We start from the raw sequence: 12534 nt of genomic DNA, 5'->3' as shown, positions 1-12534 counted from the left end.
GGATAGACATACGGCTCCTGAATCTAGTCTTTGCAGCATGAAAAATGGGCAAACTCCCATGCAAGTAAAATATGAATGAATCATACATAAAAATTACTACTACTACTACTAATAATAATAATACTCATATTAATAACAATACTAAAAATTATCATAAATATTAATACAATAATGTAAATATTATTATAAATACTACTACTACTACTACTACTATTACTACTACTATTACTAGTACTACTACTAATAATAATACTCATAATAATTTGAATAATAATGTAATTAGTAATTATTAATACAATATGTAAATATTATTATAAATACTACTACTACTACTACTACTATTACTACTTCTACTAATAATAATAATAATAATAACAATAATAATATTCATAATAATAACAATACTCATAATTATCATAAATATTAATACAATAATGTAAATATTATTATAAATACTACTACTACTATTACTACTACTATTACTAGTACTACTACTAATAATAACAATACTCATAATTAGAATAATAATGTCATTAGTAATTATTAATACAATAATGTAAATATTATAAATACTAGTACTACTACTACTACTACTACTACTATTACTACTACTACTACTACTACTACTAATAATAATAATAATAACAATACTCATAATAAGAATAATACTGTAATTAGTAATTAATTAATACAATAATATAATTATTTTTACAAATAATAATTAATAATATTAATAATATATTATTATATTAAATAATATAATATATAATTTATATAAGATACATTCTTGGTCATAGATTTCATTTAGGAAAAAGGTAGATTTTGTTTCATTTTTTTTCCCATATGACCAGCTGGCATTTTTAATGTACATGCAAAATATTGCGTATTTTCCTGGTAAATGTCACCTTATTTAAATTTCTTTTTTTGTTCCCAGAGCCTGGACCAAGCCTTTGGAGATTATATTTAAAAATATCATTAGAATCTTTTTTCGTTTCATTCTTATTTGTCCTTATTTTTATTTTTTTCCCCCTTTCATTATAAATTTGTCGATTTGGCATTTTACACTTGTATTATTTGCTCAACACTTAATATCAAAAGATGCCAGCGACGCATAAACCTCACTCCTGTCAGATTACATTTTAAATGAGTTCCAGATGTCTTCTGGGATATGAAGGACTTTGATAAATGTTATGTATTCTAAATGAATGAAATTTACAGCACCTTCTTCTTTGGATCAGAGACCTTTACTGCAGATCGGCCCCTTCCGGCCCCCGTCTAGTCGCCCGTTTCTCTTGCTGTAAAGACTCAAACCTTAATCAGTCGTTGGTCTCGTCTTAGATTCAGGAGCCGTATGTCTATCCCATACATGTTTACATTCTCTCACTGTATTACCCTCTACCACCTCTGCTGGAAGGCTGTTCTACTTATCTACCACCCAATCAGTAATGTTCTCCATTCCATCTAAGCCTGGACTCTCTAGTTTTAGACCCTCTCGTCCTAACATTTCTCCTCCTTTAAAATAAACTTCCCTCCGCTCATTTGTTAAATCCCTTTATATATTTAAATGTTTCTATCACATCGCTCCTCTCTCTTCTCTCCCCCCAAGCCGGACATACTGAGCTTCCTTAGTCTTGACTGCTTAGGCCCAGTCGCTTTTAACAACCCAATCCAACACCTTCACCCACCCACCGTAAATAAAGACATAACTCACTGGTGTGGGTAAGGGCATTGGCCACAGCTTTATTAACAGATTCCCGTAAAACACAACATTGACATAACCATTAACAACCCGCCAGCTGCTAAGCCTAAGCCTAGCAGGCGGTTACAAACCACGGGATACCAAGAGTTCTGGCCCAGTGGGTGCCATCAGCCACCCGCTGGACCCGCCTCCCCAAGCCCATTCGGGCGCCGCTTCCAGATGTCACCACTTCCATCCAAAAAGGGGGGGAATCTTCCGCGCTGTGACTAAAAGAAAACCACAAAGAAAACAGAAACCAACACATGCACAATGAAAAGTACAGTACAGCAAAATAGGGAGGGAGGGTGGGACAATGCCTGACCTTAAGCTCCAGGCAGGAAAAGAGGTAGGATTGCAGCTGTCCTGCACTTTTATACCCTAGCATGCAACAATGTTGCGCCCACTAACCAATGAGGCAAAAGTTAAACCTGACCTCCCAGTGACCTGACCTGGGCCAGCAGTCATATTCCCCCTTTCCTTATTTTCCAGGGGGGCCCTTTCCTGATCATTTTTAAGCAGCAATTAAATGAAATACCCTTAAGCCAATATGGACGTGTCTAAAACCGAGAACCAAAGACCCAAGATGCTTCACTTTTTGATTATTTATTATTATAATAATTATAGTTATTATCCCTCATTTGCATAATCCTGTTTTAGGCGCATGGCCTAGGGTCCGACATGCCTGCGCCAGCGAATGAAGATGCCTGCGTAATCGCAGGAATGAAGCAACCGACCTTGTGTCTTTGTGCCTTCCGTCTTAGACATATCCATTTCGTCTTAACGCTATATTATTTTATATTGTGTGGCCCTTTGTCCCTTTTGGAGCCACCTTGGGCATCCGGAATCGTTTTACCGATCTCATTGGTCCTCTTGTGTGGAATGACGCCAGCCATGACTCTGTTCTCAGAACACGGAAGCCATCCTCGGAACGGCAAGACTATACCGTAATATTGGCTATTAAAAAAAAAATAATAAGTGGCCCTTAGTCTAGGACAGGGGTGTCCAACCTGCGGCCCTCCAGCTGCTGCAGGACTACATCTCCCATAATCCTCAGACAGCCCCTTACCTGAAAGAGCATTATGGGAGATGTAGTCCTGCAGCAGCTGGCGGGCCGCAGGTTGGACGCCCCTGGTTTTAGGAAATTGTCAGTACGGAATTCTGGCGCTTCTGCTCCCTCCGCTATGTATAGTGAGAATGCAAATGAACTTAATTAAAATCCTGCTGCATTTTCTCGTTATAAAGATGATTATACCTAATATGATTTTCATTAAATTGCCAAAAATAAATCTCAGAGTTGTACGGAAAAACATTTACGGTATCAGCGCCTTCAGGCTACGGAAGAGCTTTTACTTCTCTCAGTACATTACACCACGTTACAATCCAAACTTATTATTTTTTGCTTTTTACGTTTGATGCCAATTTGGAAGAAGTTGAACTTAAGGTGGTCCCTTCACATAAAAATAAATAAAAATGTTGTGTTTAGAATTTTTACACACTTTGGTCGATTCTATGGCAATCATAAAAAAACCAAAACTTTTTTATGCCTTAGTTTGCCAACTATATGCACTGCATTCTTACTGATATATATATAAATATATATATATATATATATATATAATATTATCTACAAATATATAAAATTATTGCGCCAACTAAAACCATTCACAGAAATATTGATAACATTTTCAGCTTTTTTCCAGCAATGTCTTGACAAAAATAAAACTCTCAGAACCCAAGGTTAATTTATTTTAGCTTTTTTTGTCTTTTTTTCTTTAGCTGTAATGGTTTATTTTACAATCCCACGGGTTTTAGTAATTCCAGCAAAGAAATAAACCGTTTTGTAATATTCTGGAGATTATCAGATTACCATCTCCACTCGCTGGTTTTTAAACCCCTTTTTATTACACATTCTTTATCGCAAAGATTTACCAGGTTGACCAGGAGTTTGCCGACATGAGATAGCAGGCCCGGACTGGGACAAAAAATAGGCCCGGGCATTTAAGCCTGAGCAGCCCATATTTATTTATTTATTTATTGTTAAAGCCCACCCTTCATGTACCATCTTTGCATTTAATCATTCACACAAATCATTAACACATTCATTAATGCAGTCTCACAAATCATTCAAGCAATTCATCCACACATGAATTCATTAATTGTCATACGCATTCACACAATTCATCCACACATTTATTCATTCATTCTCATACGCATTCACACTACCCCCTCTCATCATCTTATCTGCCCCTTCTCACTATGTTCCCCCTTTTCACTATGTAACCCCCTTCCCCACTTCTCAATATGTACCGTCTCTATCTATCCCCTCTCCCCCTTTCTCACTACCTAACCCCCCTCTGCCCCTTCTCACTGCAGCCCCTTCCCTCACCCTATTTACCTTGTTGCCAGAGCAAGCAGCAACTGCGACCGCGCCTGTGGCAGGGCAGGACTGACTTAGGGGCTGATGGAGCTGCAGCTCCAGGCTCCTACCTTAAAATAGGCCCAGTCAGGACCGGACTGACTGGGCCTATATGGCCGCATTAAGGCAGAGCCCCTTAAGCCCGCCGCAACTGCAACTGGGTCCGCCACTCTAAGGCAGAGCCGGCCTTAGGTGTTCTGGCGCCCTGTGCGGACTACTCCTCTGGTGCCCCCCCATCCCCAAAAAAGAAAGGAATAAAAACTTGTAACAAAACTCCCCTTTCTCACTATCTATCCCCCTGTATCACTATCTACCACCTCTGCCTCTTCTCACTGTTATCATTATATACTGAGGCAGACATTGACGGTGGTACAGCATAATACTTATCACTATATACTGAGGCAGAAATTGACGGTGGTACAGCATAACACCTACCACTATATACTGAGGCAGACAATGACGGTGGTACAGCATAACACCTATCACTATATACTGAGGCACATATTGACAGTGGTACAGCGTAATCCCTATCACTATACATTGAGCCAGACATTAACAATAGTGCAGCATAACCCCAATCACTATATACTACGCCAAACATTGTTGTGGTGTAGGCCTACCACTTCATTGTCTGGCTTAGTAGTAGGGATGCACCGAAACGAATTCTGGACTGAAACCGAAAATGCAGCATTTACCTGTCCGAAACCGAATATGACCTCCCCACACCATAAAAAAACCTTTTATTTAAAGTAAGTAACACACCAAAATAGGACAAAACAATTAAAAAACAATATTATATGTATATATATATGATTGTTAACAGCAATCACATTCCTATCATGCCCAGGCATACCCAGATTCCAGGATGTACTCGCAGACTTGGCATGATAGGAGTATGATTGCCCTATCTACCCCTTCTCACTCCCTTCTGCCCCATCTACCCCTTCTCACTCCCTTCTCCCCTATCTACCCCCTTTCCCCCTTTCTACCCCCTTTCCCCCGTCTCACGCCCATCTCCCTATCTACCCCCTCCTAACTATCTACCCTCTCCCTCTTTGAAGTTCACTTACCTTTCAGGAGTCCTGCGGTGATGGTGCAAGGCCTCTGCCTCCCAGCTCTGCCACTGTATGGAACAGTATAGAGTGATGGGAGTTATGATGTACTTTTAGAGCATAATTAGATCATGAAAAAGACATTGGAAATGGTACAGCATAACACCCATCACTCTCACACACTTACCAATCCACACATATATACCAATCCACACATATATACCAATCCACACCTATACCAATCCACACGTATATACCAATCCACACGTATATACCAATCCACACGTATATACCAATCCACACCTATATACCAATCCACACGTATATACCAATCCACACGTATATACCAATCCACACGTATATACCAATCCACACGTATATACCAATCCACGCGTATATACCAATCCACACATATATACCAATCCACACATATATACCAATCCACACGTATACATCAATCCACACATATATACTAATCCACTCTCACCGAATATTTTCCTACCTTTCCTCTTTTCTCCTTACAGCTCCTTTTCCTCCTCTTCGCTCCTCTTCTTCAGTTCTTCTGTCTTCTCTGTCTTCTTCCGGGTCAGAGGGCACGGACAGCGGTGGGCGCGGCTTCAGTGTTGTGCGCCGGGATCTAACAACAAACCCCGGCGCACAGCAGCTGTTGCCGCGCGGATCACAAGGGAGCGGTATCGGAGGTCTTTAGCAGACCTCCGGCTCCCTTGAGTGATTTTAAGCCGGGTTGAACCCGGCTTAAAATCACTCAAGGGAACTGGAGGTCTGTTAAAGACCTCCGATACCGCTCCCTTGCGAGCCTGCTCCTCCAGCGGCGGACATTACTGTCCGTCTCTGGAGGGGTGCCGGGTGCCGCAAGTTGGCACCCCCTGATGAGCGGCACCCTGTGCGGTCGCACACCCCAAAGGCCGGTCCTGCTCTAAGGGGCCGGGAAGCCCCCACCAGGGCCGGCCTTAGGGGTTTGCGGCCGCACAGGGTTTAAATTAAAAGATCGGGGTTTTTTTTCAACTTTATTTAACATCCTCCATGTTAAATAAAGTTAAAAAAAACTTTATTTAACATGGAGGATGTTAAATAAAGTTAAAAAAACCCCGATGTTTTAATTTAAACCCTGTGCGGCCGCAGACCCGTAAGGCCGGCCTTGGTGGGGACTTCCCGGCCCCTTAGAGTGGCGGACCCGGTCGCAGTTGCGGCGGGCTTAAGGGGCAGGTGCCCCTTATGCCCTGCGTTAATGCGGCCGTAGGTAGGGTAGGGGCCTGGAGCTGCAGCTCCATCAGCCCCTAAGTCAATGCGGCCCTGCCGTGTGCCCGATGGCCAGTCCGGGCCTGCGAGATAGAACTTTCGACTTTTCCTGACCCCCCCATTCCTGTGTAGCTCGGATCTCTTCACGGCCACCTACGTTTCAGGATGGTTATAAGGGATAAACGTAAAAGGTTGATGTCATACACTGAAAGGTGGCCTTTGGTTTTGAATATTGTAAAACTGGGATTTTTTTAAGGACCGTTGATTAATATTAACTCCCATCCCAAATAAATAAATGCTACTTTTGTGTAATCATATAATTGTAAAGGTTATAAGAATGGAATAAATTATAAGGGCTGGGGAGTATATAATATATAATATGAGGAATATAGAGGATATAACGGGTTATAAGGACGGGATTAGTTATACGGCTGGATAGTATATAATATATAATATGAGGAATATACAGGGATATAACGGGTTATAAGGACGGGATTAGTTATACGGGAGGAGAGTATATAATATATAATATGAGGAATATACAGGATATAACGGGTTATAAGGACGGGATTAGTTATACGGCCGGAGAGTTTATAATATATAATATGAGGAATATACAGGATATAATGGGTTATAAGGACGGGATTAGTTATACGGCCGGAGAGTATATAATATATAATATGAGGAATATACAGGATATAACGGGTTATAAGGACGGGATTAGTTATACGGCCGGAGAGTTTATAATATATAATATGAGGAATATACAGGATATAACGGGTTATAAGGACGGGATTAGTTATACGGCCGGAGAGTATATAATATATAATATGAGGAATATACAGGGATATAACGGGTTATAAGGACAGGATTAGTTATACGGCCGGAGAGTATATAATATATAATATGAGGAATATACAGGATATAACGGGTTATAAGGACGGGATTAGTTATACGGCCGGAGCGTATATAATATATAATATGAGGAATATACAGGATATAACGGGTTATAAGGATGGGATTAGTTATACGGCCGGAGCGTATATAATATATAATATGAGGAATATACAGGGATATAACGGGTTATAAGGACGGGATTAGTTATACGGCCGGAGAGTATATAATATATAAAATGAGGAATATACAGGATATAACGGGTTATAAGGACGGGATTAGTTATACGGCCGGAGAGTATATAATATATAATATGAGGAATATACAGGATACATATAACGGGTTATAAGGACGGGATTAGTTATATGGCCGGAGAGTATATAATATATAATATGAGGAATATACAGGATATAACGGGTTATAAGGACGGGATTAGTTATATGGCCGGAGAGTATATACGGGTAATATATAATATGAGGAATACATAGGGATATAACCAGTTATAAGGATTAGTTATACATCTTTTTCATACGTTACTTAGTTACTATGTTGAAGGTGCTTTTCTACTTACTCTTTTTTGACTAAATGATGCATCAGCAACATCAGACTCGATTCAGTGAGCCGTTTAATAATTAATCAGTGTGAACGGTGGTAAAAACTGCATGGTTTGCGATTCATCTTCCTCACTAAACCTAAAAATACCAAACTTGTTTTTTGATTACGACCACTAAAAAAAACAAAACTAAAGAGCAACAGAGAATCAACTCAATGGGGAGAGCAGCTGTTATCGATACATTTTAATGATACATCATACACATACACTCCAGACCTTAAAAAAATTCTTTAATATTTTAAAAAACATTTAATTCGTCAAAGAGAGCACAAACAAACACCCAACGCGTGCGCAGACAAAGACGGCATAACATGCACAATTTATCCATTTTTAAATTCCATATTAAATTCACGCCCAAGCAAGGGTTAAATTTGAAAACATTGAAGTAGGTTTGTATCAGAATTATTTTTCTCTCCCTTTATACGGCTAACTAATAGAAACTTTCATTATTTCTGCCCAAAAAAGTAGCATGTATTACTTAAATTAATATCAGAATAACTTAATTGACCTGCTAGAAATAATGAAATAAATAAATATGTTAACATTTTCCGATTATTTCCCTTTGAAGTTGTTTCAATTAAGTAGCTTTAGATTTCTAGCACGAAACCCGGATAAGTAAATATTAGCAGAAATAACTATTTGACGTCTGGTACCTTGTCATTTTTTTTTAATAAAAATTAAGATTAAAAGAAAATGTTCCTGCGCGTTTAGCTTTGTAAAGTGTAACTTTACAGTGTATATTTTTAACTCGTCGGAATGTGCCGAATAAGCTTAATTCCGGAGGGCAAAGATCAATACCAAAAAGCTGACGGCGGCCCGTTTTCTTTGTAAAGTCAGCACAACTGTTTAAGGTAAATGGATTCTCGGTTTGTGCTACCTCTGATCTCTATTTCTTGAAAATTACAAAAACCTCTCTAAGTATCTAAGTGTTAACTGCCAAATAAATAAAGCGTTTGTGCCGTATTCCCGCGGCGTCGCTCGTTATCGAGTAAAAACTCATTTTGGGGAAATGCTAAAGCTGTGTCTCTATTGCGGCAACTTAGCTGTTTTAATTCAATTTTTTAAAGGAATATAATAGATTCTATGAATATTTTTCCTGCGTTTCTGCAGTTAACGTTAACGGAAATGTAAAAAAGAAAATTACAAATTTTACATACAAAATTATTAAAATATGTGTGTGCTTTTAGCTTCAAAATTTACAAAAATGTACGTTAATTTCTCCCGCTCTCAAATATTGTTTCTGATTTATTTTGAATGTTTGGGATTCAAAAAATAAAGTTTTAGGTCTTTCATTATTTTCAATTGTAATAAAATTAATAATAATAATTTTAAAAAATAATATGGTGGGGTATTATTTTTAAAAACTCAGAAGATATATTTTTATATATATATTCTTAAAAACACTTAAAAAATCTTAAAAACTCAACATACAAAATGCAGATAAATAATACTTAAATAAGAGGACCTTGCCAGCTTTATATATATATATATATATATATATATATATATATATATACACCAAAAATAATTAAATACAGTCTCAATGTATTTTTAATTTTCATCTGTCAGTCATTTCCTTTCTTATATTTTTTATGTTCCACAGAAATCCACGGCGGTGACATGCGGGTCAGTGTTTTATGAATTTTAAATACTTTGCTGGTCTTAAAGCCTGACAGCTCTGGCTATAAATCAAATAACACACGGTAGATTTATAAATATAATATGCTGCGTATTAAATATTAACATATGTGTCCGGACCATATCTGAGCTAGAAAAGTTATCATAATTTATGTTGGTTCTTTATACGCAGAATCTCCAAGGACCTTGCTCTGCATTTCCTCCAGCACTTTAATGCATCTGATAACTGAGAGGTCCCTTTAAATTTATGTGGCGCCCCCTGCAAATAAATGCAAATAAATGTGGGAGTTCTGCAGAAGACTCCATAAAACTTCTCATTGCACATGATAGATGAATGGTCTGGGCCGTGTGTGGATACACGGAAAGTGCTCTCATTGATTTCGATGGGAGCACTTTCCTGCAACTGATTGGTTGCTTTAAGCAGCCAATCAAAGGCGAGAATCATCAGCGCTACAAATGTATTTTGTATTTCATTTAAAAAAAATGTGTATTGCAGTACAGAGGTATTAAAGGGCAGAGGAACATTGGGGTAAAAGCGGGGTATCCCATACTCATACTTTTTGTGAGTGAGTTTGTGTGTTTGAGCAGATAGGGTTAGCAGGTATGAGAGTATTGGTGTTAGAGTGCATGTGTGTATGGTGTTAGTATGTGAGTAGGAAGTGTTAGGGTGTGTTAGTGTTTGGTGTTAAGCATGAGTGTGTGTCAGTGTATGGTATCAGAGGTAAGCCCCAGGTTGAGAGAGGGAGAATGAAAATGGGAGTATATGTCTGTATATGTTAGTGTAGAGTCTTAGAGAGTTTGCATGTTTTAGTTATAAAGGGTATTGAAGAAATGATGCACCTAGACATTACTAGTCCTTGGCTCACTCCTGCTGGGAACTTCCTAGGGTACCAGGAGCTTTTCAGGGGCTATCAATGAACGAGGGGAGATTTAACCACTTCACCCTTCTGGAGAATGTGGAAAGTGACCTAAGACTGAGGGTAGCAGGGCTTCCCCTGGACGCTCCAGGTCAAATGCAGAGAGTTTCCAGGTATGCCCATTGAATGTTGTTGTTGCTCCCGATTCAGAATTTCTAACACAACAAGTAACAAAGAAGTTCTAAGGAGCCCCACTTCTCAGCTGAGTGAGTGTTCCTGGCTGTCTAGCTGCCCTTAAAGCTGCAGTATGTACCATCACACCTATTTTCCTTCATCAGAGTAAGAAGCTGTTGTGAAATTGCAGTACAGCAACCTAAGGACCCCAACACACACATATACTCTCTTTGGAGGTCTTTTTGGAGGAAATGAAAGGGACTGCGATTATAAGTACATTTATAGTATACACAGGGTAGTGATATATGAGTTTGTGGTTATATTCGAAGTAATCGTGATATTATTACCCACTATATTGTCATTGAGCAAACATGCTGTCTCCTTCTAAGTTGCTATTTGATTTTATGCTTTTTGAGAAAATGATAATTTCCTATCATATTTCCCCATTAATTTCCCCATTATATGGTATCAGGGTATTTTCTCTGTACATACAAGTATACCCGCAAAGGGGGTAATTAGTGATCACGCCACCCCACACTATTGGTTGGCAAATAGGGTTAAACTGCTAAAGAAGGACTCTTGGCAATTATGCCCCCATGATGCCCCTCTTTCTTCCTTTTTTCTAGGAGGTCAGAATGTTTGCTGGGTATGAGGGTATCGCAGGGTTCTACAGCCCTAAAAGCCCCAATAATTAGCGTCCTTCTAAATGTCTCACTCATTTCATATCCCCATGAGCTATGAAAGCACTGTGTAAGTAGTACATATGTAATAGTTACCTTAGGGAGAAGCTGCAGCTCCCCAACTACTCCATGGCCCAAGGTTTCACGACACCGATTAGCTACTTGGAGCATCCAATCAGTGGCAAGAAAGCCCACCCATTGAAATCTCTTTAGACCCCAGATCAGAGCGTTACTGGGCATAAATATATCACGTGTGAGAAGCCATGAACACATCTCCTGCACGACAAAGAGCTACGATGTGGGGGGAAAGGGGCAAATGCTCCGCAGAATCCCCCCATCCATTTGCAAGGAGGAACGCCACGAAAATCTAAAGGGACCGCTCAGCTATCATATGTATTAGAAAAAGACTTTTTAGTTGTACTTAGTTACTTTGTTTTACTTTAGTTTGGCCTGAAAGGGTTACTTTAAGTCGGCTTCTAACCAAAGAGCCCTCTTAATCTTTCCTGATGTAATTAAATACGGCCCAGTAATAATCTAGATACGACGGACACAGCAAATCCTTTTATTTATTGGAACATTTGTCCCGTTTCCTCAAGTTTTAATGTCGCTTTTGTTCAGAGTTATGTTAATTGGACCCTCGTGCTAAGGAGACGTCAAGATAATCTATTTTCATTTGAATAAAATGGAGAAGCGTAGCCTATATACCTTCTAGAATGCATAATAAGGAGTTTGGATTAGAACGATCTAGAAGCCTTTGTCTCGGAAAATATTCTCTCTGATTTTTTTCCTGTAGAATGTGCCGCCGTGGCGTTTAGACGGAAGACGTTCTGCAAAACAGCATAAATTTGGGATAAAACAAGGAGAGAGAATTTAACGGAACAGAGTAGGAACATGAACTTCTTCTACAGAAAAGAGCAAAAGATGGTACCTAACAGAGTAACAGAGTAACAAAGGTACAGAGTAACACAGTACCAGAATAACACTGTAACAGAGTAACATAGTAACAAAGTAACAGAGTAACAAAGTAACACAGTACCAGAATAACACTGTAACAGAGTAACATAGTAACATAGTAACAGAGTAACAGAGTAACAAAGTAACACAGTAACACAGTACCAGAATAACACTGTAACAGAGTAACAGAGTAACAAAGTAACAGAGCAACAGAGTAACAAAGTAACAGAGTAACAGATTAACAGAATAAAAGAGTAA

Source organism: Sceloporus occidentalis, unplaced genomic scaffold, assembly GCF_023333645.1.
Source record: "Sceloporus occidentalis isolate IW3139 unplaced genomic scaffold, rSceOcc1.0.p SCAF_129, whole genome shotgun sequence".
NCBI classification, from domain to species: domain Eukaryota; kingdom Metazoa; phylum Chordata; class Lepidosauria; order Squamata; family Phrynosomatidae; genus Sceloporus; species Sceloporus occidentalis.
Note: the sequence above shows the minus strand (reverse complement) of the source record.